The sequence below is a fragment of the Phocoena phocoena genome, chromosome 3, assembly GCF_963924675.1.
Source record: "Phocoena phocoena chromosome 3, mPhoPho1.1, whole genome shotgun sequence".
NCBI lineage: Eukaryota > Metazoa > Chordata > Mammalia > Artiodactyla > Phocoenidae > Phocoena > Phocoena phocoena.
In genome coordinates this window covers 146,160,634-146,186,584 of record NC_089221.1, presented here as the reverse complement: position 1 = coordinate 146,186,584, position 25,951 = coordinate 146,160,634, and the positions used below count along the sequence as shown (strand labels likewise).

The 25,951-nt window shown below is 39.7% G+C and overlaps 1 pseudogene; it reads left to right on the top strand.

Moving 5' to 3' along the window:
* Positions 1-24,536: 24,536 nt before the first annotated feature.
* LOC136121398 (COMM domain-containing protein 2-like) lies at positions 24,537-25,366 on the top strand (annotated as a pseudogene).
* Positions 25,367-25,951: the final 585 nt, after the last annotated feature.

Below are 25,951 nucleotides of genomic sequence, written 5' to 3'. Positions count from 1 at the left end.
TTTATCTTCCCTGCCTCTGACAGATCCCCTTATCTGTGGGATTCAATTTAATTCAGCCTCTTTATTGAGAAGCTCTTTAGTGTCAAGGAGCTATATATGATGAATGCTACAGGGAGATTTAAATACTAGTTGATAGGAGCATGTAGGAGGGGCTATTTATTTTGTATATGTTGAGTTCATGCAACTTATGGGACATCTAGAAAAAGATAACCAGTAAGCCATTGGGTAGATAGATCTAGAAAATAAGAGAATGGACTGAGATGATGACGGTAAACTTGGGATTCAGCAGCATGTGGTTTACTTGAAACTTTGGGATGAGATCCCCCAGAGAGAGAAGGATGAGGGTGAAGAACAATTGTGTGGAAAATATCCAGTTTTAAAGAGAGAATAGCAGCAAAGCTAATGAAAAACCAAGGAAGCACAACCTTGTCAAAATGTTATAATCAAGGACTTCCATGTTTACTTAATGTAGAGTAAAAGTGACCAGATTCACCCTTCCACCTGAAAAAAACCCATCACCAACAACAAAACAGAAAAATATTGTAAAACAACAGTTTTCAATATACTGGACATAAAGCAGAAAAAAAACAGTGATGCACATGGGATAGGAATAAATGAGGTAAGCCCTAAAATTGCTCTAATTGGTCTTAAAGCCAAGACCAAAAGGATCAAACTCTCTTCAAGTAACTTAACATGTCACAGAACAAAGCTCAAGAATATTTATAGGAATACAAAAATACCCAATGGCCAAAAATGTAAGATACACAACATCTTATATTCAACCAAAATTACCAGCTAATCAGTTGAAACTGTTTCAGAAATAAAACAGATGATAACAATAGGAGACAAAGATATTAAAACACTGTTATAACTCTATTCCATATACTCACAAATCTAGAGGGAAGATTGAAAATATGAATTAGTCATGAAAGATGTAAAAACAGAGCCAACTCAAACTTTTAGAGATGAAAACTACAGTGTTTGAGATGAAAATACACTGAATGGGATTAATACCAGATTAGATATTGCAAAAGAAAATACTGGTGAACTTGACTACAGAGAAATGATCCAAAATGAAACACAGCAAAGAATTAAAAAAAAAAAAAAAAAAATATATATATATATATCAGTGAGTTATAGGAAAAATACAAGCAGCCTAACATACATGTACTTTAAGTCCCTAAGAGAGGTGGAGAGAACATTTTATATATATTTTTTAATTAATTTATTTTATTTTTATTTATTTATTTTTTGGCTGCATTGGGTCTTTGTTGCTGTGCGCAGGATTTCTCTAGTTGCGGTGAGTGGGGGGGCTACTCTTCGTTGCAGTGAGCGGGCTTCTCATTGCGGTGGTTTCTCTTGTTGTGGAGCACAGGCTCTAGGCACATGGGCTTCAGCAGTTATGGCTTGAGGGCTCTAGAGTGCAGGCTCAGTAGTTGTGGCACACAGGCTTAGTTGCTCTGCAGCATGCGGGATCTTCCTGGACCAGGGCTTGAACCCATGTCCCCTGCATTGGCAGGCAGATTCTTAACCACTGAACCACCAGGGAAGCCCCAACATTTTTTAAAAGAATTAAAAATTTTTCCAATTTTGATGAAAATTTTCCAATTTTGATAAAAACTACAAACCCACAGATCACAAACCTTAATTAACACCAAGCACAAAAAAGATTCAGAAAACTGCATTATGGCACTTCGTAATTAAATTGCTCAAAACTAATGATAAATTACCAAAAGTAGATAGAGAAACAAAAGCACATACATACAAAGAAACAAAGATATGGATGGCAGCAGATTTCTCATTAGAAACAATTTAAAAATGAAGACAGTGGAACAGCATCTCTAAGTACTGAGAGAACAACAACAAAAAAACTATAAAGACAGAATTGTATACCCAGTGAAAATATCTTTCAAACTAAAGATGAAATAAAGGCATTTTCATATATACAAAAACTGAGTGAACTCATCACCAGAACACTTGCACCACAAAAAAAGTTAAATTAATGTTAAAGGAAATCCTTTACACAGAATGAAAATGATTCTAGATGGAAATTTCTACACAAAGGCATGAAGAGCACCAGACATAGTAACTATATGGGTGCATGTATACAATTTTTCTTATTAAGTAAATGTTTCTAAAAGAAAGTTGATTGCTTAAACAATGATAATATTAATGTAGTCTGGGCTTTATTTCATAGGTATAGGTAAAATGCATGACAAAAATATCAAGAAGCCTGAAAGGACAGAAATGAAGTATAGTGTTATAAGGTCTTACACATAAAGTGTTATAACATCACTTGAAGCTAGAGTTTAATAAGTTACACTGTATATTATAAACCTCAAGCAACCAATAAAATAGAAAAGAGTTATAGCTAATAAGCCAATAAAGAAGATAAAATGAAATCATAAAAATAATTAATGCAAAACAACACAGAAAAAGAGGTAAAGGAGAATGATGAGAAAAGGAGACAGACATAAAACAAGTAGCAAGCTGATAGACTTAAGCCTAACCATATCAAAAATCACATTAAATGTAAATAGTCTAAACACCCCATTTAAAAGTCAGAGATTTTCAGGTTCAATAAAAAACAACTAGATGTTGTCTACAAAAAACACAGTTTAAATATAAAGACAAAAATAGATTAAAGGTTAAAGGTTGGGAAAGATATGCTAACTCTAATCAAAAGCTACTTGAGTGAGTATATTCATCTCAGACAAAGTAGCTTTCAGAGAAAACAGTTTCACCAGAGATAAAAAGGTTATTTTATGGTGATAAAGGGCCCAATTTACTGAGAGGACATAAAAATCCTAAATAAATAAAGCCCCTAATAACAGAACTTTAAAATACATGAAGAAAAACTGATAGAACTACAAAGAGAAATAGAAAAAAAAAAAAATTATGCCGAGAGAAATAACTCCATCTCAGTGATTGGTAGAACAAGCAGAGAGAAAGCCAAAGAGTATGTAGTAGACTTGGACAATCCTAACAAACTTGTCCTGACATCTGTAAAACACTCCACCCAACAACAGTAAAATGCACATGCTTTTCAAGTGTACACAGAACATTTATCAAGATAGACCATTTTCTAAGCCATAAAACAAGTTTCAGTAAATTTAAAAGGATTAAAGTCATACAGAGTATGTTCTCTGACCACAGTGAAATTAAATTAGAAATCAATCATGGAAAGATGTATAGAAAATCCCCGAATATTTAGAAACTAAATAGTACTCTTCTAAAAAAACCTCTGAGACAAAGAAGAAATAAAAAGAGAAATTAGAAAGTATTTTGAACTGTATGAAAATGAAAACACACCATATCAGCATTTGTGGAATGTTGCTAGAGAGATACTTAGGAGAAATACTATAGCAAGAGATGACTGTTGTAGAAAAGAAAAAAGGTCTCAAATCAATGCATTCATCTTCTTCCATGAGAAACTTGAAAAAGAAGAGCAAATTAAAACCAAACTCAGTATAGAAAGGAAATAATAAAGACTAAAGCAGAAATCAATGAGATATAAAACAAACAAACAAAGAGAAAATCAATGAAATAAGACTGGTTCTTTGAGATCATTAAAATTGATCAAGTGCATCCAGACTATTGAGGGAAAAAGAGAGAACACACACATTACCAAAATAAGGAACCACTGGGGTAATATCACTACAGATTCTACAGATATTAAAAGAATAATAAGGGAGATGTTATGAACAACTTTATGCCTATAAATTGAACAACTCAGATATATTGCATGAATTTTCTTGAAAGCTACAAACTACCAAAGCTCATTCAAGAAGAAATAGATAAGCTGAATACCTTAAGTCTCTTTAAGAAATTGAATTTATAATTAAAAAATCTTTCCACAAATAAACCATCAGACCCAGATGGTTTCACTGGTGAATTCCACCTAACATTTGAGGAGGAAATAATACCAATTCTACATAAACTCTTCAAGAAAAATGAAGAGGAGGAAATACTTTCCTACTCATTCTTCGGTGCCAGCATTACCCCGATCCCAAAGTAAGACATTATAAGAAAAGAAAGCTACTACTTGATAAATTTGACTTCATCAACATTAAAAAACTTCTGCTTTTTGAAAGATACTGCTAAGAGAATGAAAAGACAAGGCACAAATTAGTAGAAAATATTTTCAAAGCATATGTTTGATGAACTACATGTATTCAGAATTTATAAAGAGCTCTCATAACTCAATTATAAGAAAACAATCAACCCAATCACAAAATGGGTAAAGATTTGAAATGACATCATCAAGGAAGGTACTCAATTTGCAAGTAAGCACATGAAAATATGCTCAATATTATTAGTAATTAAAGAAATGCAAATTAAACCCATAATTATATACCATTAAATACTTACTAGAAAGACTGAAATTAATAAGGGTGACTTTACTAAGTGCTGGTGAGGATGTGGAGGAACTGGAACTCTCACACACTCTTGTTAGGTGTGTAAAATGTTACAGTCACTTCAGAAAAATGTGGGGTATGTTGTTAAAACATTAAACATGAACCTAGCATATTATCCAGTCACTCAATTCTTAGGTTTTTACCAAAGAGAAAAGGAAGTATATGTCCATTTAAAGTTTTGTACATGAATGTTCATAGCAGATTTATTTGTAATAGCCCCAAACTGGAAATAAACCAAAAGTTCATCAACAGGTGAATGTATAAACAAATTGTGATATATACATGCAATGGAATACTACTTAGAAATAAATGGGAATAAACTGTGGATGCCAGCAACAATGTGGATATATTTCAGAATAATTATGCTGAGTAAAAGAAACAAAACCAAATCCAAAGTAGTTTGTATGTTTCCATTTATATAATATTCCTGAAAATGCAAACTAATCTGTAATAATGGAAAGCAGATCAGTGGTTGCAGGGGGTGGGGGGTGGGATCAGGAGGGCAAGAAGACAGGATTGCAGTGGAACATGAAGAAATATTTGGGGGTGATAGATACACTTACTCTTTTGATTGAGGTGAGAGTTTCATGGGTGAGAACTTATCAGATTGTAAGTGTATACTTTATTAATTATGTTTAGTTTGTTGTACATCAATTAAACCTCAATAAAGCAGTTTTTTAAAAATCCTGTAATCATTTTCTTTATTGCCATAAATGAAATTCATGTCTCAGCTGTAATATTGAATGAAGAAACCATTAAGGGGCATTACAATTCTACGTGCTTGTTGTCTCACCACTGCCACAAACCAAAATACCCAAGACATCTTTACTGTAATGTCTGAAATATCTTCAAGGGGTAAGAATGCCAGTATATCAACCTAGATAAGGCATACAGTATCCAGGGATAATTTGTGATTCCCCATCAGATCTGCTACGTGGGGTGTGCCTCTTTTCTGTGTGTGGTGGAGGTAGCATAAATATAAAATATTGAGCTAGGTGGGGCACGGATTCCCAGCCTGCCTCCAGCCGGCTGCCACAAAAACCTGGAACAGCTGCCTGTGCTCCTGGAAAGTCCTCCTAGGGCAAAGCCAGGCAGCTGGGCATGCTCAGTAGCTGGGGGAGATTTGTGTGGAGAATTGAAAGCTTTGACTTAGACTCCCACCCCCTCCCGCTGACCCCCACCCCCCTTGCCCCTACCCTGCCCATAGTAGTTGCCAGGCGTGCGCCCAGTGAGACGCGGAACATGACACTCCGAACGATGTAGCAGCCAAGGAGGAGAAGGGGATGAGCCACTGCCGCTGCACTGACAGCCAGCAACCAGAGCATTACAAAGCTTCGAGCTAACTGAAAGAAAGGGTGCTTACAACCCACTGAAGGAAACTTAGCTACTGGGGGCAGACACAAAAAACAAAGAATTATAAACCTGCAGCCTGCAAAAAGGAGATCCCAAACACAGTAAATTAAGCGAAATGAGAAGACAGAGAAATATGCAGCACGTGAAGGAGCAAGGTAGAAAGCCACCAGACCAAAAAAAAGAAGAGGAAGCAGGCAGTCTGCCTGCAAAAGAATTCAGAGTAATGATAGTAAAGATGATCCAAAATCTTGGAACTAGACTGGAGACAATACAAGAAACGTTTGAAAAGGACCTAGAAAAACGAAAGAGCAAACGAACCATGATAACACCATCTATTGTGAACACCACAATAAATGAAATGAAAAATTCTCTAGAAGGAGTCAAGAGCAGAATAACTGAGGCAGAAGAACGGATAAGTGACCTGGAAGGTAAAATAGTGGAAATAACTACTGCAGAGCAGAATAACGAAAAAAGAATTAAAAGAATTGAGGACAGTCTCAGAGACCTCTGGGACAACATTAAATGCAACAGCATTCGAATTATAGGGGTCCCAGAAGAAGAAGAGAAACAGAAAGGGACTGAGAAAATATTTGAAGAGATTATAGTTGAAAACTTCCCTAATATGGGAAAGGAAATAGTCAATCAAGTCCAGGAAGCGCAGAGAGTCCCATACAGCATAAATCCAAGGAGAAACACACCAAGACACATATTAATCAAACTATCAAAAATTAAGTACAAAGAAAAATATATTAAAAGCAGCAAGGGAAAAGCAGCAAATAATGTACAAGGGAATCCCCATAAGGTTCACAGCTGATCTTTCAGCCGAAACTCTGCAAGCCAGAAGGGAGTGGCAGGACATATTTAAAGTGATGAAAGGGAAAAACCTAAACCAAGATTACTCTACCCAGCAAGGACCTCATTCACATTTGACGGAGAAATCAAAACCTTTACAGACAAGCAAAAGCTAAGACAATTCAGCACCACCAAACCAGTTTTACAACAAACACTAAAGGAACTTCTCTAGGCAGGAAACACAAGAGAAGGAGAAGAGCTACAATAACAAACCCAAAACAATTAAGAAAATAGTAATAGGAACATACATATCGATAACTATCTTAAATGTAAATGAATTAAATGCTCCCATCAAAAGACATAGACTGGCTGAATGGATACAAAAACAAGACCCGTATATATGCTGTCTACAAGAGACCCACTTCAGACCTAGGGACACATACAGACTGAAAGTGAGGGGATGGAAAAAGATATTCCATGCAAATGCAAATCAAAAGAAAGCTGGAATAGCAATTCTCATATCAGACAAAATAGACTTTAAAATAAAGACTATTACAAAGGACAAAGAAGGACACTACATAATGATCAAGAGATGAATCCAAGAAGAAGATATAACAATTGTAAATATTTATGCACCCAACATAGGAGCACCTCAATACATAAGGCAAATGCTAACAGCCATAAACTAACACACCATTGTAAACAATTATACTCCAGTAAAAATGTTTAAAAAAAAAAAAAAGGTTCACAGCTTTGCCATTAAGTAGCTGTGTGACTTCAGACAAATCACCTTCCTTCTCTGTTCGTTTATTCAGTTTTAAAATAAAGTTCTAGAGGGCTCTATCTAGCTCCAAGATTAGGTTTTTAACATGCCCTACCATCATACAGAGATTTCTTGATACTGCTTCCAACATGTGGAGGACTAATTTCATCAGTTATCTTTCTATAACATGGTTCAACATTTAGGTAGTTTAACTGCTTGCTATAGCCACCTCCTGGAGCATTGCAGTGTACATTAGCAAGGGCTCTGGGGTGTCCTGCAGAGAAAAAAATGAATTTAATTTTGTTTTTGCTCTGTTTTCCTATGTTTTGACCACAGAATGATATGTTTGACTGAACACCTGATAAATAGCTCATGATTTGGGGAGTGCTGATGTCACAGATTGTCTTCTAAAGAGCAAGAATTAATGGGGAGAGGATGCTCTTAGAGAAGTGCTGTACTAACCCTCTGAGACCCGGAAATGGAGAAGTTGAAAGGGAAGTGCATGAGAGTGACCAAGGATATGGAAAGGAGCAGCTGGAAGGTGATGAAAATGCGTAGTCTAGGGCTTCCCTGGTGGCGCAGTGGTTGAGAGTCTGCCTGCTGATGCAGGGGACGTGGGTTCATGCCCCGGTCCGGGAAGATCCCACATGCCGTGGAGTGGCTGGGCCCGTGAGCCATGGCCACTGAGCCTGCACGTCCGGAGCGTGTGCTCCACAATGGGAGAGGCCACAACAGTGAGAGGCCCGCGTAACGCAAAAAAAAAAAAATGAGTAGTCATTTTGGAGTGGGCTGAAGAGGAAGGAGGGGCAAGTGACTTCCTTTGGAATGTATATTCTAAGACCCTCAGAGTTGCCTGCATACTCTCCCTACCATCCCCAGCTCCTTGTGGAGCCACTGCAAAGTAGATTTCTGCACATCCATCAGTCTGCATATTCTGCTTGGCTTTGGATATCTCTAACTGGATTATTAGCAGTTGGGAGTCTTCCTATTGCCTTGGCTTAGTATCTCCTATTGTGTACAGAAGAAGGAGGTTTGATGGGGGAGTTTCTGTAGGTACAAAGTTCCTTCGAGGCTGGACCTCCCCGTTCAGGGCCCAGTTTTATGATATTTGAGGGAGTTCAGGTCATTTCGATCATTTTCACTAGCAAAGCTAGCTTTGTTCTGTACATAAATTTACAAATACTTAAAAAGATAAGACACTACATAAAAATTTGAAGAAAAAAATAAAGAGAACTGACTTTTACTGCCTGTGATAACAACTGTCAATTTGATAACCACCTACCGTTTGTCATTTTATATATATATATATATATATATATATATATACACATACATATGCATCCACAATTGCATAAATGGGATCATAATTTTTTGTAGGCAGTGCCCGCAAAGATATCCACATCCTAATCCCCAGAACCTGTGAAGATGTTACGTTACATGGCAAATGGAAATGAAAATAGCAGATAGAACTAAGGTTGTTGATCAACTGACCTTAAAATAGGAAGATTATCTTGGATTATTTAAGTGGGCCCAACATTGTCACAAGGGTCCTTCAATGTGGACAGTGGGGGCAGAAGAGTCAGTGTCAAAGCGATGTGATGTGAGAAAGACTCCACCAAGTCATTGCTGGCTTTGGAGATGGAGAAAGGGGCCACCAGCCAAGGAATGTGGGTGGCCCCTAAAGACTGGAAAAGCATGTAAAACTAATACATGCTGTAAATACTGTTATTATGAAAGATACTTCCCCCAAGTTTCTCAACCTTCCTTTCCTTGTCTCTACATCCCCATCACACAAAACAGTTTTAATGACAGTATTGGGTTGGCCAAAATGTTCGTTGGTTTTTTTCTGTAAGATGGCTCTAGTAGCTCTTCGTTGTCTTTAACTTCATTTGAAACAATTTTGTTAGATTGTGTATGACAGCTGTCATGTCAGTGTGCTTTTTAAAAAAAGACATCAAAATTGGTGAATTTTTGTATAGCCATTTTAATATTGAAGATGGAAGAAAAAAAGGCAAGATTTTTGGCATATTATGCTTTATTATTTCACGAAAAGTTAAAATGCAACTGAAATGCAAAAACAAGATTTGTGCAGTGTATGGAGAAGGTGCTGTGACTGATTGAACGTGTCAAAAGTGGTTAGCGAAGTTTCATGCTAGAGATTTCTCGCTGGACGATGCTCCATGGTTGCGTAGACCAGTGGAAGTTGATAGAGATCAAATTGAGACACTAATTGAGAATAATCAACATTATACCACGCGGGAAATAGCCAACATACTCAAAATATCCAGGTCAAGCGTTGAAAATCATTTGCACCAGCTTGGTTATGTTCATCGCTTTGATGTTTGGGTTCCACATAAGTTAAGTAAATAAAATCTTCTTGACCATATTTCCTCATGCAATTCTCTACATAAACGTAATGAAAACGTTCCATTTTTAAAACAAATTTTGACGGGCGATGAAAAGTGGATACTGTACAATAATATGGAATGGAAGAGTTCATGGGGCAAGTGAAATGAACCACCACCAATCACACCAAATAAACGTCTTCATCCAAAGAAGGTGATGTTGTGTATATGGTGGGATTGGAAGGGAGTCCTCTATTATGAGCTCCTCCAGAAAACCAAACGATTAATTCCAACAAATACTCCCAATTAGACCAACTGAAAGCAGGACTCGACGAAAAGCGTCCAGAATTAGTCAACAGAAAATGCATAATCTTCCATCAGGATAATGCAAGACCGCATGTTTCTTTGATGACCAGGCAAAAACTGTTACAGCTTGTTTGGGAAGTTCTGATTCATTCACCGTATTCACCAGACATTGCACCTTCAGATTTCCATTTATTTAGGTCTTTACAAAATTCTCTTAATGGAAAAAATTTCAATTCCCTGGAAGACTTTAAAAGGCACCTGGAACAGTTCTTTGCTCAAAAAGGTAAAAAGTTTTGGGAAGATGGAATTATGAAGTTGCCTGAAAAAATAGCAGAAGGTAGTGGAACAAAAAGGTGAATACGTTGTTCAATAAAGTTCTTGGTGAAAATGAAAAATGCATCTTTTATTTTTACTTAAAAACCGAAAGCACTTTTTGGCCCAGTACCTTTTCATGCACTTTCATGCTTATACAGTCACACACACACACACACACACACACACACACACACACACACTCACACAGATGATTTTGAAATTATTTTATAAAAATGGAAGCACAATTCCTATTTGCATCACACTTAAACTTTTCAGATTGTTTTTACAATTAAATATGGCTACAGGTGATAAAGTTGGGACCGGAGTCAGACTGCCTTACAAGGATTTTCTTGGTTGTCTGAATGGAGCCTACGGATAAAGCTGACATCGTGGAAAGTAGAAAGGAGAGATGCAGAGAGTCCAAGCTACTGGAGAGAGTGTTTGAGCTCTTGCATCAAGCATTGCTGTCTGTACTTGAGAGCCACTTCGGGACTTTTCAGCTTCATGGGTCAATACATTCCCTTTATATTTAAGCCATTTTGAAGAGAATTTTTTTTTTTGGTAACATAGCAACACATTGTCGTAACTGAGATATAAACTCTAAAAAGTCTGTTCCTCTTTAGCTACTATTACAAGGTTTGGGAGGCTAGATGGCTTATCAGCTCCTTCCCCTACCCTACCACCTTTCAAACCCTGCCTACTATTTTAGTCAAAAGACAGAAACCCAGTGAAACAGCCTGGCACATACCAAAAACAAAACAAAACAAAACAAATAAAAAGGGTTTATAAGCTCATGAAACCAGGAAGTAGAGAACCAGGAAACACCACAGAAGCTGCCCTCTCAGCCCTCTCAGCTTAACTGTCTTTCCATTTTCTCTGAACAGCTCTCTTCAGTGGACTGGAACTGTGACTGCAGGCAGTGCTCAGCTCATGTCCTCAAAGTATTGCAAGCAAATAAGAAAGAGCACTTCTCAGTTGCAACTTTGGTTTGGAAAATCTAGGGCAAGGATTCTGATTGGCTGGCTTGGGTCATGTGCTCACCCCTTGGACTAATCTCTGTGCACAGGTGATGAGAAGCTACGATTGGCCCAGCCTGGTCACTGATCCACCTCCATGGCCATAGCACAGACATTTCCACAGGATTATCATGAGGGCATTATAGACAAAGTTGACAGGTGTTAGAGGAGACTGAATCTAAGAAAAGTAAATCAGAGAACTCTTGGATTTTCAGTCTTCCCCTGTTGGATTTCTGAGGTTTCTTACTAAAATACCAGTGAAATTTAGGACAAAGTGAGGTCCTTATGATGTACCATTAAGTGAGGAAAAATGAGATACAGACAAGTAATATGAGATGCATGATTTGTCTCAGACATTTAACTTTTAATATAGGTTGAGACCAGAGGCTAAGACTGAAGACTTTTCTTGCCCCATGGCATACTCCCTGATAGGCTGGTAATTTTTAGAGGTTGCAGGCCCACCTCTGGGCATAAATGCCTTGCAGATGCTCATGTTCCTAGAGTTCTCCTGGGATGATGGTTCTGGCTGTTGTCTTTTCTGTCCCTTCCTGCTGGACGAGTCCTAGTCCTCCGCCTGGCATAAGACTGGATGGCATTTTGAGTCAAGCTGTCTCTTGGAAGCTGAAGCTGTTATGAGAGGCTGGGTAGAGAGGGTGGGACAACTGGCATTCAGCTGCGTGGGAAGATGAGGAACAGCTTGCCAGCTGCTCCAGAGAGTGTTTGCAAAGTATGTGAAAGATAAAAGAAAAATCGTGAAAAGTGTGTGTGTATGTGTGTTTGTGTAACTGTGTGTGTCCATATAACATTCAGTTTATTTATTTATTTATTTATTTTAATTTATTTATTTTTGGCTGCATTGGGCCTTCGTTGCCGCACACGGGCTCTCTCTAGTTGTGGCGAGCGGGGGCTACTCTTTGTTGTGGTGCGCAAGCTTCTCATTATGGTGGCTTCTCTTGTTGCGGGGCACTGGCTCTAGGCACATGGGCTTCAGTAGTTGTGGCACGCGAACTCAGTAGTTGTGATTCGCGGGCTGTAGAGCGCAGGCTCAGTAGTTGTAACACATGGGCTTAGTTGCTCCGCGGCATGTGGGATCTTCCCGGACCAGGGCTTGAACCCATGTCCCCGGCATTGGCAGGTGGATTCTTAACTACTGCGCCACCAGGGAAGCCCCAGTTTATTTATTTAAAATGCTTTGTTCTTTAACAACTAGACTTTTCTGTCTTCTGAATGTTTCTAGAGCCCATGCTCTCTTCCTTGAGATCATCCTCCTATACAAGCCTAGAGAAGAGACTAAAGGCCTGGGAGCCCCAAACCTTCCACAGATGATGGGTGGCTTCTCTCTCTCTGAGGCCTCCATCATTTAAAATGTGTCAATGCTTACAGTACCTCTGTGTCCATGAAGTAGTCCTTGCCTCTTTCTCATTTATGCACCTTAGGTGGGTAATTTAAGCTGTTTTGTAGGTAGGTCCCAGTGACTTGCTCATTTCAGGTTTACTTCAGCTACCAGTCCTAGTGATGAAACAGACACCGCTTCTGAGCTCCTATTATGTGTGTAGACTGTGGAGTCAGACACCTTGACTTCAAATACTGGTCCTTCCAGCTGCTAACTTGGAGGTGTCTCTTAAATGCTTTGGGCTTCAGATTTCTCACCTGGAGAATGGAGCTAAAAAGTGGTACCCAATACCATAGAGATTTTCAGAGCAGTCGGTGTAGATAATAAATGGAAAGGGTGTAAAATGGCACCTCACATGCAGCAAACACTCAACAAATGTTAGCTATTGATACTAATCCTCATAGCCTTCTTGAGAAGGGTATATTATCTGCATTTTAGAAATGAGGAAGCAGTTTCAGGGAACAAAATAATAACTGGCTCTGGATCACACAGATTCTGAGAAATGGAGCCAGAACTCATACTCTTCCCTTCAAATGGCAAAGCTACATCATGTTAAACGGACACCTCCTTACGAAGTTCATGAGTATTTGGTAAGGCAAATTCCTGCCTGTAAGACAGCAAATTATGTAATGCCTCAGAAGCTGTTTCCTCATCTGTGTGAAGTGAATAATACTATTCTTGCATAACAGCTATTATGATGGTTAAATGAGATAATGTAGTGGAAGTAGTAAATATTCATTTCTTTTTAGCCTCCTTTCTTTTAACTGGAAGCAGAACACAATAGGATGGAAAAGGTAGCTTTCCTACCTAAGAACATGTTCTCAAATGATAAATTCTTTTTGGTTTATTTAATGTTGTAGATCGTCTGCATTCCCATCTCTTCATGATGTTGGAGAATCAGCAGCCGATGATTCAACTTTTTTTTTACCCAAACTGTCTCTTTCCTTGTTTGGAAGGACATGAGATGTGTGTGCAGCAGTAGATGGTATGGGTCAGTGACAAGCATTGGACAGGGATTCAGAACATTGGCACCCCAGCCCGGCTGTGCTGTCACCCACTGTATGTGACCTTGTCAATCGCTGAATGTTATTGGGATCCCATTTCCTCATTTTAAAATGTAGGCAATGATGTGTCATTTGATATCCTCACATGATTATTGTTAAGGACACATGAAAGATGAAGGAAAAAATAAAATCAAGATGAATAACATGCTTATAAAAACCCAGGGAGGGCTTCCCTGGTGGCACAGTGGTTGAGAGTCCGCCTGCCGATGCAGGGGACGCGGGTTCATGCCCCGGTCCGGGAGGATCCCACATGCCGCGGAGCAGCTGGGTCCGTGAGCCATGGCCGCTGAGCCTGCGTGTCTGGAGCCTGTGCTCCGCAACGGGAGGGGCCACAACAGTGAGAGGCCCGCGTACCGCAAAAAAAAAAACAAAAAAAACAGGGATTTTTACTGATGTCAGACCCAACTTGGTCGCTCTTCTTGGGTACTTCCCTGCTTGTTACTAGCAAGGCACAATGGAGGGCTGAACTTGGCATCTACATGCCACAGTTCAAAACTTAGCTCTAGGACCTTGGCAAGTCATATCTCTTTTCTGGACTTACATTTCCTTCTCTGTGAAACTGGAACAATTACCCCTGCCCTCCCTACCAAAAAATTTGTCATGAAAATCAGGTGAAATCATGGATGTGAAAGAGTCTTACCAACTGTGTGATGTCATGTAAACTGTCCAGTACCCAGAACAAGGAGTCATCCTATGCATTTATATGAACTAGAAAACCTCTGGTTTTCCTTCTTACCCTGAGAACTTTACAGACCCTGCCCCATTCCCTGCTCTCTTAGTTTCTCCATCACTTCCATCCCCAGCTTCGAGATAGCACACCATTGCTCTAGCTTTGTTTGTCTTGAGTGGATGGCCAAAGGCAAGTTGACTGGTGACATTCAGACTGACCTGGTGACTGGTGGTCTCAGACTATTAGATGCTTAGCCAGGGACAGTCAGAGGTGAACAAAGCAAGGAAAGCTTGGGGTAACGGCAGCCTGATTCCAAGGCTGTGGGATAGGGATTTCTGTCCAGAAATGATAGTCAAAATATTTAACAACCTGTAGGCAGGAAAATCGAGCAATGCCACCTTGGTAATGGAGCAGGTCCCAAGAGTCCCCTGCAGTATCAGGTGATACCCTTTTGTTGCTGGGTGGTGTGGAGGTCTTGGTCACAGGAAGTGTGATGGTGGAGCACGCAGGAGACTGGGAGCAATGGATATTAACCAAGCAGTTTGCAAGTCTTTCAGTATTTTCAGTGTAATATAACTATTTCACTGCTGCCTTAGCTGAGACTATAAGCTTCTTCCCCAGGTATAACAAACATGAACCTTATATTTAGAATCTCTAAAGAGTTGGGTAATGTGTCTGGAGCTGCTTCCTCCTTTTCCTCCTCCTTCACTTTTCTCCCTCTCCCCTCCCCATTCATCTCCATCTCCTCCTCTACCTCTCTCCCTCCTCCCCTTCTTCATAGCTACTTTTAACACAATATGAAAGAAAAACCAAAACATATGGAAAAAAGATGAATGCTTTCCTGCACATTTGGAATCCTGGTCAGATTTTGGCCCTCTCCCTTCTCAGTCATTATATTAAACCAATTTAATTCTCTCTTTAGCTTTAAAAAAAAAAAAAAAAACCTGTTTATAATTCAGACACAGGGTTAAGTAAACAATTGATTCAAACAGGAACAAGACCCCTCCTTTTCTCCCCCAGCCTTCCTCTTAGGGCAAGACTTGAAGGTTTTCTTTCTAGAAAGGGATTTGTAGCTGCCACAAAGAATAATGGAGGACCCAAAGAGATGATTAATTAGGTCTGGTGTCCAGACCAGGATGCAATAAAGAACATTCCTGGAAAAAATTCAAACACTTTTACATGAAAAAATTTGAATTTAAACTATTTTTGTAAAACAAGCTGTTTGTTGTTGTTGTTTTTCCCAAGATGAGAGTATCTGATTTGAGATTTAAAAGGCCACCTAAAGAAATTCCAGGGAGTGTGGCACCTGGACCAGTCTATTTGAATCCCTGCTCTACCACTTACTAGCTGTGTGAACTTGGCAAATAACTTAATCCCTGCTCCTCAGTTTTCTCATGTGAAAAATGTGAAAGAGGAAATAGTTCCTATGTCCAGGCTGGTGTGAAGGTTAAATGAGATCATTCATTAGCGTGCTTAGAGCATTGGATTAACATGTAGTAATTGCTCAATAAATATTTGTATTAGTCAAGGTTCTCCAGGGAAATAAAACAAAAAGGATGTGTGTGTGTGTGTGTGTGTGTGTGTGTGTGTGTGTGTGTGTGTGTGTGGTGAGAGAGAGAGAGATATTACGGAGGCTGAGAAGTACCATGATCTGCCATCTACAAGCTGGAGACCCAGAAAACAAGTGGTGTAATTCCAGTCTGTGTCTGAAGCCCTAAGAACCAGGAGAGCTGACGGTATAAATCCCAGTCCAAGGACAGGAGAAGACTACCGTCCCAGCTATCACACGGTGTCACTTCCACTGCATTGTATTCATCAAACTAGCCATAAAGTCTTGCCCAATTTCAAGGGGAGGGAAAATAGATTCCACTTCTTAATGGGGAGTGACAAAGTTCTGGAAGAGCATGTGGGACCTGAGATATTGCTGTAGCCATTTTTTTCAAGTCATGACCTTCTATGGTTTATAAGCTCTTAAGTTCCCGGGATGGGAGAGACCATCACATACTTGCAACTTCTAGATTAACTGCTAATTGAAGTGGCTCTGGGGCCTCCTGAGTTGATACTCTGAGTGTGGCCCTGTCCTTTTAAGGTTTCTCCCAATTGTTTTTCTCTGGCAAGAAAGTTAAGACGTACAGCAGAGAATCCTTTCACATGTTCCCTGTCTTGCTTCAGGCTACAAACCTTCCACAATAAATTCTGCCCTTAAAAATTAAAAGATTCAACTAAACACATCTTCTGCCTTTTTGATTAAAGTGCATTGATCCCCCCCACTCCCAACTTTTGGATCCCAAGGTCCTGCCAAGTTGATGACATGGAGCAACGTGTTTCCTTAGGACTTCTTCCAGGAAAGCAGATCAGACTGGGGACCTGAATTAATATCCCAAGTAAGAAAAGCAGTTGACCTTCGTGCAGGAGAGTCGCTTGTAAGGAACATTCATCTCTACCCATTTATGTGCTCAGGTCTCTACCCAGAGACATTCCACATAAATATTTTAAGCTGGTGATGGTGATGACATGTTCTATTTTTCTCTGCCACAAGAGTAAAAGATTCTGTCGTAGGGGTCAGTTGATGTATTTTACTGTCTTTGGTACTCAAACTACTAAAGATTGGGAACTAAAATTATTTTGTAGTAGATTTGAATGAGATATTTCACTCTTTGCTGTTCTTAAATCAGCTTCCTCTAGTTTCACTCCATCTGCAGAGAAGTCAGGAAATTTTAATGTAGTCATGACTGTGGTGGTGGTGGCAGGTCATGGGGGTGAGTTGGGATGAAGAGGATACTTTCCTCTTCTCAGGGTTGTACATCTTGTCTAGAGTATTGGGTTGTGGCTTCCTGTCTTCAGTCCATTGTTATTGCCATTGATATGCTCACTGTCCAGGCTGAAGGATCAACAATTACTCAAGGGAAGCTCTTCCCAAGACAAGAGCAGGAGTATAAGGTTGAGTGGAAACCCAAGAGGCCTCTTAAGGCCTTAGATCAGAGATTTGCACTCTCCCTTTCACGGAATTCTTTTATTCAAGCAATTCTCATTTCCAAGCCCAGATTCAAGGGCAGGGAGGTATACTTTTCCCGCAGGGAGGCATGACATGGGTGTGAATGTAGAAAGGGGTGAATAACAGAGGCCAACAATTCAGTCAATCACAGTTCCCCTTCCCTTTTTTTTTTTCTCCATATAATTTATTTGTTGAAGAAACCAAATAATTTGTCCTGTGGAATTTCCCACATTCTGGATTTTTCTGATTGCATGCCCTTAGTAGCATTTGACATATTTCTCTGTTCTTTGCATTTCCTTAAATTGGTAGTTAGATCTAGAGGCTTGATCTGATGTGACTTTTTACAAGGATCCTTTATAGGTAGTGATGTGTACTTTTATCAGGACGAACAAACATCCCTCTGTCTCTCTTTCTGTGTTGTTAGTGGCCACCATTGATCATTGCCTGGATTCATTATTTAGGTAGGGATTTGCCAAAGGATTTCTTTCTTTCTTTCTTCATTTATTACTGGGAATCCTTCTATAAAGAAAAACTTGACTTCATCAACTGTTTGTCATCTGAGGTACAGGTCCTACAGGAAATCAGGCTGATTGCTTGATTCTTTCCTTTATTTACCAGTTTTCAGAGTATATTGTGTTTTCCCAGCAAGCTCCAAAGATGACATTGAGTATTGTCTTTAGTGTCTTACAAACTCATGGAATTTAATATATTTGAAGCATTTAATTCCTTGGTATAGTATTATTCACATCAAGCCTCATATTGCCCCATTTTAGCCAATAGAAGCCTCTTTGAGCTGATTCTTGACCTTCTGATTTGCTCTGACAGCGTCCTTGCTTCCAGGTGTGGTAAGACTGTTGTTATTCTGTAGGTCCCCAAGTTACTCAGCTGCATTTGGGTGCTAAATTGAAGATAGGCATCAGACTGTTTGGAATAGTGCTTATGCTAATCTATTAAGAGGAAGGCAGAGGGATTGAATGAGGAAATGGGCATTTGATGGATAAGATGGTGTTTGTTGACTAGGCTCAAACAAAGAAAAGTGGGAGGTCCATATTGAGAGTAGCTTTGGGATTTCAGGACTCTGACATTCCTGTTTACCCCTTTGTTGGTCTGATTCCCCACAGATCTATGACCCAGCATTCTCTAGGAGCCTTTGGCCAGGCCATGAAATTCATGTAACAGTAACTAATGAGCATAATGGATTCATCTCAGGACAAGGCTTTCTCTGGACAACAAAACATAGCCTTTGGGACCTGGGGCACAGCTTCATTTTGTAGCTGTCTGCCTGCTTGTTCAGATAACCATTTACAGATCAGCCCCTCAGTCTTAGGTTTTGAACAGCTGGTAGCAATTTTCCCGCACTAAATGACTGCTAATTATCCTATACACCACACTTAATTCATGCCTTGTTGGCTGAGTTGTGAGTTCACCTACTCGTTGTAATTACTGCTTATCCTCATCCTTTTTTACCACACCCTTCTCTCTTATCCCACTTTGCATTTCCAACACCACAATACAGAGAGGTAGATCCAGCTGAACAGAAGTTTCATAGTACTAGCAAGTTTCAGTTGATCAGGAAATGAACTCTGGTTCTCTGCAGCAGACAGAGAAAACGCTGAGAAATGAAAGCTCCAAGGAGGAATTGTCATCCCAGCATCATATTGAGCTCGAAAGCATCACAACCGGGAGGCTGACACCCTGAGGTCTACTGGTAGTGCTTTCACTGTCAGGCCATGTGCCTTTGAGTATATCATTTAATTTAATATCTCAGTCTCAGTTTTTTTCACCTTTAGAATGGGGATAGTAGTTCTTTCCCTGGCCACCTCACAGGCTAAAGTGGAACATATATATTAGTGGTATTGACCTATTAAGTATTAAAGCTGACAATTTAGGTTTCGTGAAGTATTACTGCATCCTCACAGTAAATGGTAAGGGGAAGAAACTCTTCCATGCATGTGAATGATAATCAGTCATTTTAGAGACTTTTCCCACACATTATCCTACTGAGTCCTCATAACGAATGTTGAGATAGTTTAGACAACTGGAATTATCCCCGTTATGGGTTGAATTGTGTCCCTCCAAAAGATATGTTGAAGTCCTACCCCACAGCACCTCAGAGCGTGAACTTCTTTGGATATAGCGTTGTTGCAGATGTAATTAGTTAAGGTGAACTCATACTGTAGTGGATGGATACTTAATCCAACGTGACTGTTGTCCTTATAAGAAGAGGAAAAAGAAGCACACAGGGTGAATGCCTTGTGCCAACACAGTCAGAGACTGGAGTGATGCAGCTACAGGCCAAGGAATACCATGGACTGACAGCCACCACCAGAAGCTAGGAAGAGGCAAGGAAGAATTTTCCCCTACAGACTTCAGATGGAACATGGACCTGCTATCGTCCTGATATTGGACTTCTATCCTCCAGAGTTGAGAGAGAATACATATCTGTCGTTTTGAGCCACCTAGTTTGTGATACTTTCTTATGGAAGCCTTAGGAAACTAATACAAGCCCCATATTTCTGACCAGTATGCTGAGATTCAAAAAAAATCTAAACAGCATATATTTGCCAAGCACCTACTAAGCACCAGGTAGTCTTTCAGATCCTGGTTGTATAGCTCTAAACAAAACAAAGTTAAAATTATGCTCTAGGGTGCATAGCTTGTTAAAGACAAATACTGTGATGAGACCCAGTTTTCCAGGTTTCCAGATCAGCACTTCTGTTTTGCTTTATTTCAATTACATCCTCCCAAGTAAAGAGTGACTCTAATACTGGCAATACTTGTACTGCCCGTGAATGTGCTTGGATTTTTTCCCTATTCTCTAGGGAGCTCAGGAACTTACCTCTTTACTAGCAAACTTACATTATACTTCCTAAAGACACATTACATGTACTACTATAATCCCCTCTAGCCCTGAGGATGCATACTCTTCTTTTTTTCCTTGGCCCTGAATTTGGAATAAAATAATCTGATGCAAGAATAGCTGCTTACGATAGAGTACTTCTGAAAAGAGGAGAGAAAGGGGAATTCCAGATTGCCACAACATTTCTAGTTGAGGAAGTGGGTTTTTAAAATGCTGTGAAGGGTTGAGAGTCACTGGTTAAGGGACTTGTGCAGAAAAGTTGCTCGGGAGCACCCGAACTCATTCCTCCATGTATAGGGAAAAACAGAAGAGGGTAGAGTGGACCTGACTATAGCCCTGCCATGGAAAGAACAAATTCAGCTCCTCAGCTCCATGGTGATGGGGCTGAGGGACTTGGTGCTTTCACCACTTAAGGGAAAGAAAAGGTGAAATAAGTGTGTACAGGAACCTTACTCCATACATAAAACCAACCATGGCGATAGCCTTGAAAGACTTATTTCAAGACCTCGTTTCCCTCCCACCTTGACATTTTAATGGGGTCGGCAGCTTGAGCTTCATTGTAATGGAAACCAGAAGACAATCTCCAAAAGTGAAAGGCTACAATGGAGGCTGGGCAGACTTTGTGTCTAAATGTATCAGCTCTGTCCTCAGCAAATGGCAATGTTGCCTGACAGGCAATTAACACTGTTCCTAATTGCTTCCATCAAACCTGGCTGTTTGAAATACCTAGAGCCCCATACTAAGCCACGCCACGCCTCGGCCAACACCGTTTTCTTGGCTTTGGTTAATGCTTTATTTTTGGCACGCTGGTTTCTGTCTGGCAATCAAGTTCATTCTGACCTGTTAAACTTTCTGAAGACCCTCTCTGATCAAAGCCAGGAGACAACTAGGTTCTGTCTTAAGTGGAAGGCTGGCAAAGCAGTGTATCTCCTGTTCAACTTGTCAGTTCAAGGGGAGAAGATGAAAGCTCTACTTAGGACGCTGCCCACAGATATACAGTCCATGGTAGACCTGCCTGACAGTGGCATTTTCTTGAACATGTAGAAATGAATATCTATGTGGGGAGCTCTGAGCACCCATGAGAAAGGAAGAATAGCTTTACATTTTAAAGTAAGTTCTGATAGCTTGCTATATAGGAAGCATAATTTTTTTCTTACCCTAAAATGTTTCCAACGTGATTAAATTAGAATTCTTGATATTTCCCTCCACCAGTATCCCCAGCTCAGGAAAGGTCACAACTACACAGAGAACTAGGAGTCATTTTTTGGGTTTTCCATGTTCCTCATTCCCCTATTACTTTTATTCATCCCCTTTTCCTTTCTTCGTCACACTCCTGGACATCTAGCTGGAGAAAACTGTAATTCAAAAAAATATATATATATATATATAATATATGTGTGTGTGTGTGTATATATATATATATATATATACATATATACATATATATATGAATCATTTTGCTGTACACCTGAAGCTAACACAACTTTGTACATCAACTATACTTCAATAAAAAATAAAGAGTAGATTTTATTGTGTGTGAATATGCCAAAATAAATCTGAATTTTTAAAAAATGTCCAAAAAAATGTAAAAAATGCTCCAATCTTAGTGATTGTCTGTATTTGGCTGATGCAGACCTCTGGTCTTTGTGAACAGCTGTATCGCTAGGGAATTTGTTAAAAACAGTCAATGGCAATTGTTTAACATCACAGTTGCCTGTGGTGGCGATATCAGTTGAAGCTAACAAGGGACTGACAGCCAAAAATCTTTAAAGGAAAAATTGTGGAATGAGCTGTCCATAGGGGAATTTTAAAAGCTATGACAGGGACTTCCCTCGTGGCACAGTGGTTAAGAATCCGCCTGCCAATGCAGGGGACATGGGTTTGATCTCTGGTCCAGGAAGATCCCACATGCCACGGAGCAACTAAGCCCGTGTGCCACCACAGCTACTGAGCCTGTGCTCTAGAGCCCGCGAGCCACAATACTGAGCCCGTGTGCCACACTGCTGAAGGCCGCATGCCAAGAGCCTGTGCTCCGCAACAAGAGAAGCCACCGCAATGAGAAGCCTGTGCACCATAACTAAGAGTAGCCCCTGCTCGCCACAACTAGAGAAAGCCTGCGCACAGCAATGAAATCCCAATGCAGCCAATACATAAATGAATAAATTTATATAAAAAAAAAAAAGCTATGACATATTCCTGGGAATCTAGAAGGCCATGCCTATGTGAAGGGCAGTACACATGCCCAGTAAAGACATGAGAAGACCCCAATCACACATCTGTCTGACCCTGCTGATCTACACAATCAGTAAGTGAAGGCTAAGGCAGAGTTGTCAACTGCCTGTTGGAGTGTTGACAGAATGCCCCAACAAACACACAGAACCTCTGGAAAAGGCTGAGAGACATATTATTTCAAGGCATTTAAGGAAATCTCTGTCCAGTCATTAGTTGAACACTGAGCTAACCAAGTAGAGACTTCAGCGGTCCCACACAACAAAGAATACAGACTTTACAGAATTAATTCTGAAATGTCACTAAGGGAACAGCAACAATGAGAAACTCTGGGAGGATAGTAGTATCTGATTTCCAGAGTTGTTACATATCTTATTTTAAATGTTCAGTTTTCCACAAAATTATAATATATGCAAAGAAACAGGAAAGTACAGCTCATATACAAGAAAAAAAGAAGTTAATACAAACTGTCCCTGAGGGATCTCAGACACTGGGCTTACTGGATAAATACCTTAAAGCGGCTACTATAAAAAGTTCAAAGAAATAAAAGAAGCTGTGTAAAAAGTAAAGTATAAAAGTGATATTTCCAAAATAAAGAATATCCATATAGAGGTAGAAACTAATTTAAAAAATAAAAATTCTGGAGTTGAAAAATAAATGAATAATTCACTAGAGGAGCTCAAGAGCATATTTCAGCCAGCGAAAGAAAGAATTGGCAAACTTGAAGATACATCAGTTGAGATTAACTATTTTGAGGAACAGAAAGGAAAAAGAATGAAGAAAAATGAACAGAGCCTCAGAATCTTGTAGGAAACATCAAACCTACCAAGATGGGAATCCTAGAAGGAGAGGAGAAAGAGAAAGGGGAAGAAAGAATATTTGAATAAACAATAGCCAAAATCTCAAATTTGGTGAAAACCATTAATCTACATATTCAAGATGCTCAACGAATCCAAGCAGGAAAACCTCAAAGAGATATACACCTAAATATATCGTAGTGAAACTGTTGAAAGACAAAGAGAAAATCTTGAAAGTAGCAAGAGAAAAACAACCAATCATGTTCTAGGGATCTTCAGTAATAAATAAAACTGATTTCTCTTCAGAATTTTGGAGGCCAGAAAGCAGTAAGATGACATATTCAAAGTGCCAAAACAAAGACTATCTACTAGGAATTCTATAACCAGAAAATTATCCTTCAGTAACAAAGGAGAAATTAAGTAATTCTCAGAAAAATAAAAACAGAGAATTTATTACTAGCAGACCTGCCCTACAAGAAATACTAAAGGAAGTCCTTCAGGCTAAAATAAAAGGACACTAGACAGTAAACTGAATTCACAAGATTTAGAGAGCACCAGTAATGGTAACTACATAGTTACCATTTACATAGATAAATATTATATAAAAGAAAGTATAAATGTATTTTTGTTTGTAACTCTTCTTTTCTATTATCTGATTTTAAAAACACTGCATAAAGCAATAAATATAAAACTATTGATGCGCTTATAATGTGTAAACATGTAACTTGTATGGCAATAATAGCATGAAGAAGGGGGAAGGAATTTTATTTATTTGAGCGTTTTTTCACATACTATTGAAAATAAGTTGGTATTAATCTGAACTAAATTGTTTTAAGTTAAGATGCCAGAGCAGGGCTTCCCTGGTGGCGCAGTGGTTGAGAATCTGCCTGCCAATGCAGGGGACACGGGTTTGTGCCCTGGTCTGGGAAGATCCCACATGCCGCGGAGCAACTAGGCCCGTGAGCCACTACTGAGCCAGCACGTCTGGAGCCTGGGCTCCGCAACGGGAGAGGCCGCGACAGTGAGAAGCCCGCGCACCGCAATGAAGAGTGGCCCCTGCTCGCCGCAACTAGAGAAAGCCCTCGCACAGAAGCGAAGACCCAACACAGCCAAAAATAAATTAATTAATCAATTAATTAATTAATTAAAAAAAAAGATGCCAGGGCAACCACTAAGACTAACTTTAAAAAAATAAGGATGAAATCGGCCGCCCGGTGAAGATGCCACTGGTCCTGTCAGAGGAGCACAAGGAGCACCTGGCCTTCCTGCCTCAAGTGGACAGCACGGTGGTGTCTGAGTTTGGGCGAATTGTGGTGGAGTTCCCGAGGTGAGGCTCGAACCCCAAGATCTACGAAGGCGCTGCGAGAAAGCTCAGCGTGAGTAGTGACACTGTCCAACATGGTGTGGAAGTATTAATATACCTCCTCACTGAAAGTTCAAAGCTTATGATTTCTGAACTGGATTTCCAAGACTGTTTTTGTTCTGTGATTCTCTGAAGAATTGAACAAACTGTTGCTTCAGCTTTTTCTGGACAACAGAAAGGAGATCAGAACTATCCTGAGTGAATCAGCACCAGACCTCCCCAGTTACCACAGCCCTTGAATGGCGACTAGATGTACAGCTTGCAAGCAGAAGCCTCAGGCAACAGATTAAACCAACAGTGACTATAAAGCTACACCTTAGGGCTTCCCTGGTGGCACAGTGGTTGGGAGTCCGCCTGCCGATGCAGGGGACATGGGTTCGTGCCCCGGTCCGGGAAGATCCCACATGCCGCGGAGTGGCTGGGCCCGTGAGCCATGGCTGCTGAGCCTGCGCGTCCGGAGCCTGTGCTCCGCAACGGGAGAGGCCGCGACGGTGAGAGGCCCGAGTACCGCAAAAAAAAAAAAAAAAAAAAAAAAAAAAAGCTACACCTTAATAGAATGGAGGTCATAACACCCAAGTTCTGCAGGCACACCCAGCCGCCCTGCTCCATTTGGTTCAGCAATTGGAGCAAGCCTTGAAGGAGATGAAAACAGACCACCGTAGGAGAGCTGTGCGCAATATCAAGTAGTCCCAGTTTTAAGGTTTTCTTCCCTTTGAATCGCTTGTGAATTAATGATATATAGCAGTTACTTTTCAAAATTCTATTGATAGTGATAAATACATAGAGATTTCATAAAATTTCTTTTCCTATGTCAAGAAATTGAGGTCATGATCAAAGGCTAAGTAAAGTTCCTTTCCTGGTGCTAAATGTCTTCAGCTTCTTGACAATTAAGATGTATTTTGGGGATACCCTGGTGACCCAGTGGTTAGGACTCAGCACTCTCACTGCGATGGCTGGGGTTCAGTCCCTGGTTGGGGAACTGAGATCCTGCAAGCCTCGCAGCCTGGCCAAAAAAAAAAAAAAAAAAGATGTATTTTCTATTTTAAATGTGTAAATAGGATTGAATCAACTGGAAGAGAATATGTACTGTTCAAATCCTCTGTATATATAAATGACTGTCCTTTTTTAGATACTTCTTTTGACTACTTAACTTTTTTTCCTTCTTATTGACCTAAATTTGAAAATAAAATTCACAATGTATTACTATTCTGAATATTTCTAGACAGCTTATTGTTTTTGACCTTTAAAGGCACCACATGAAGTTAATAGCCA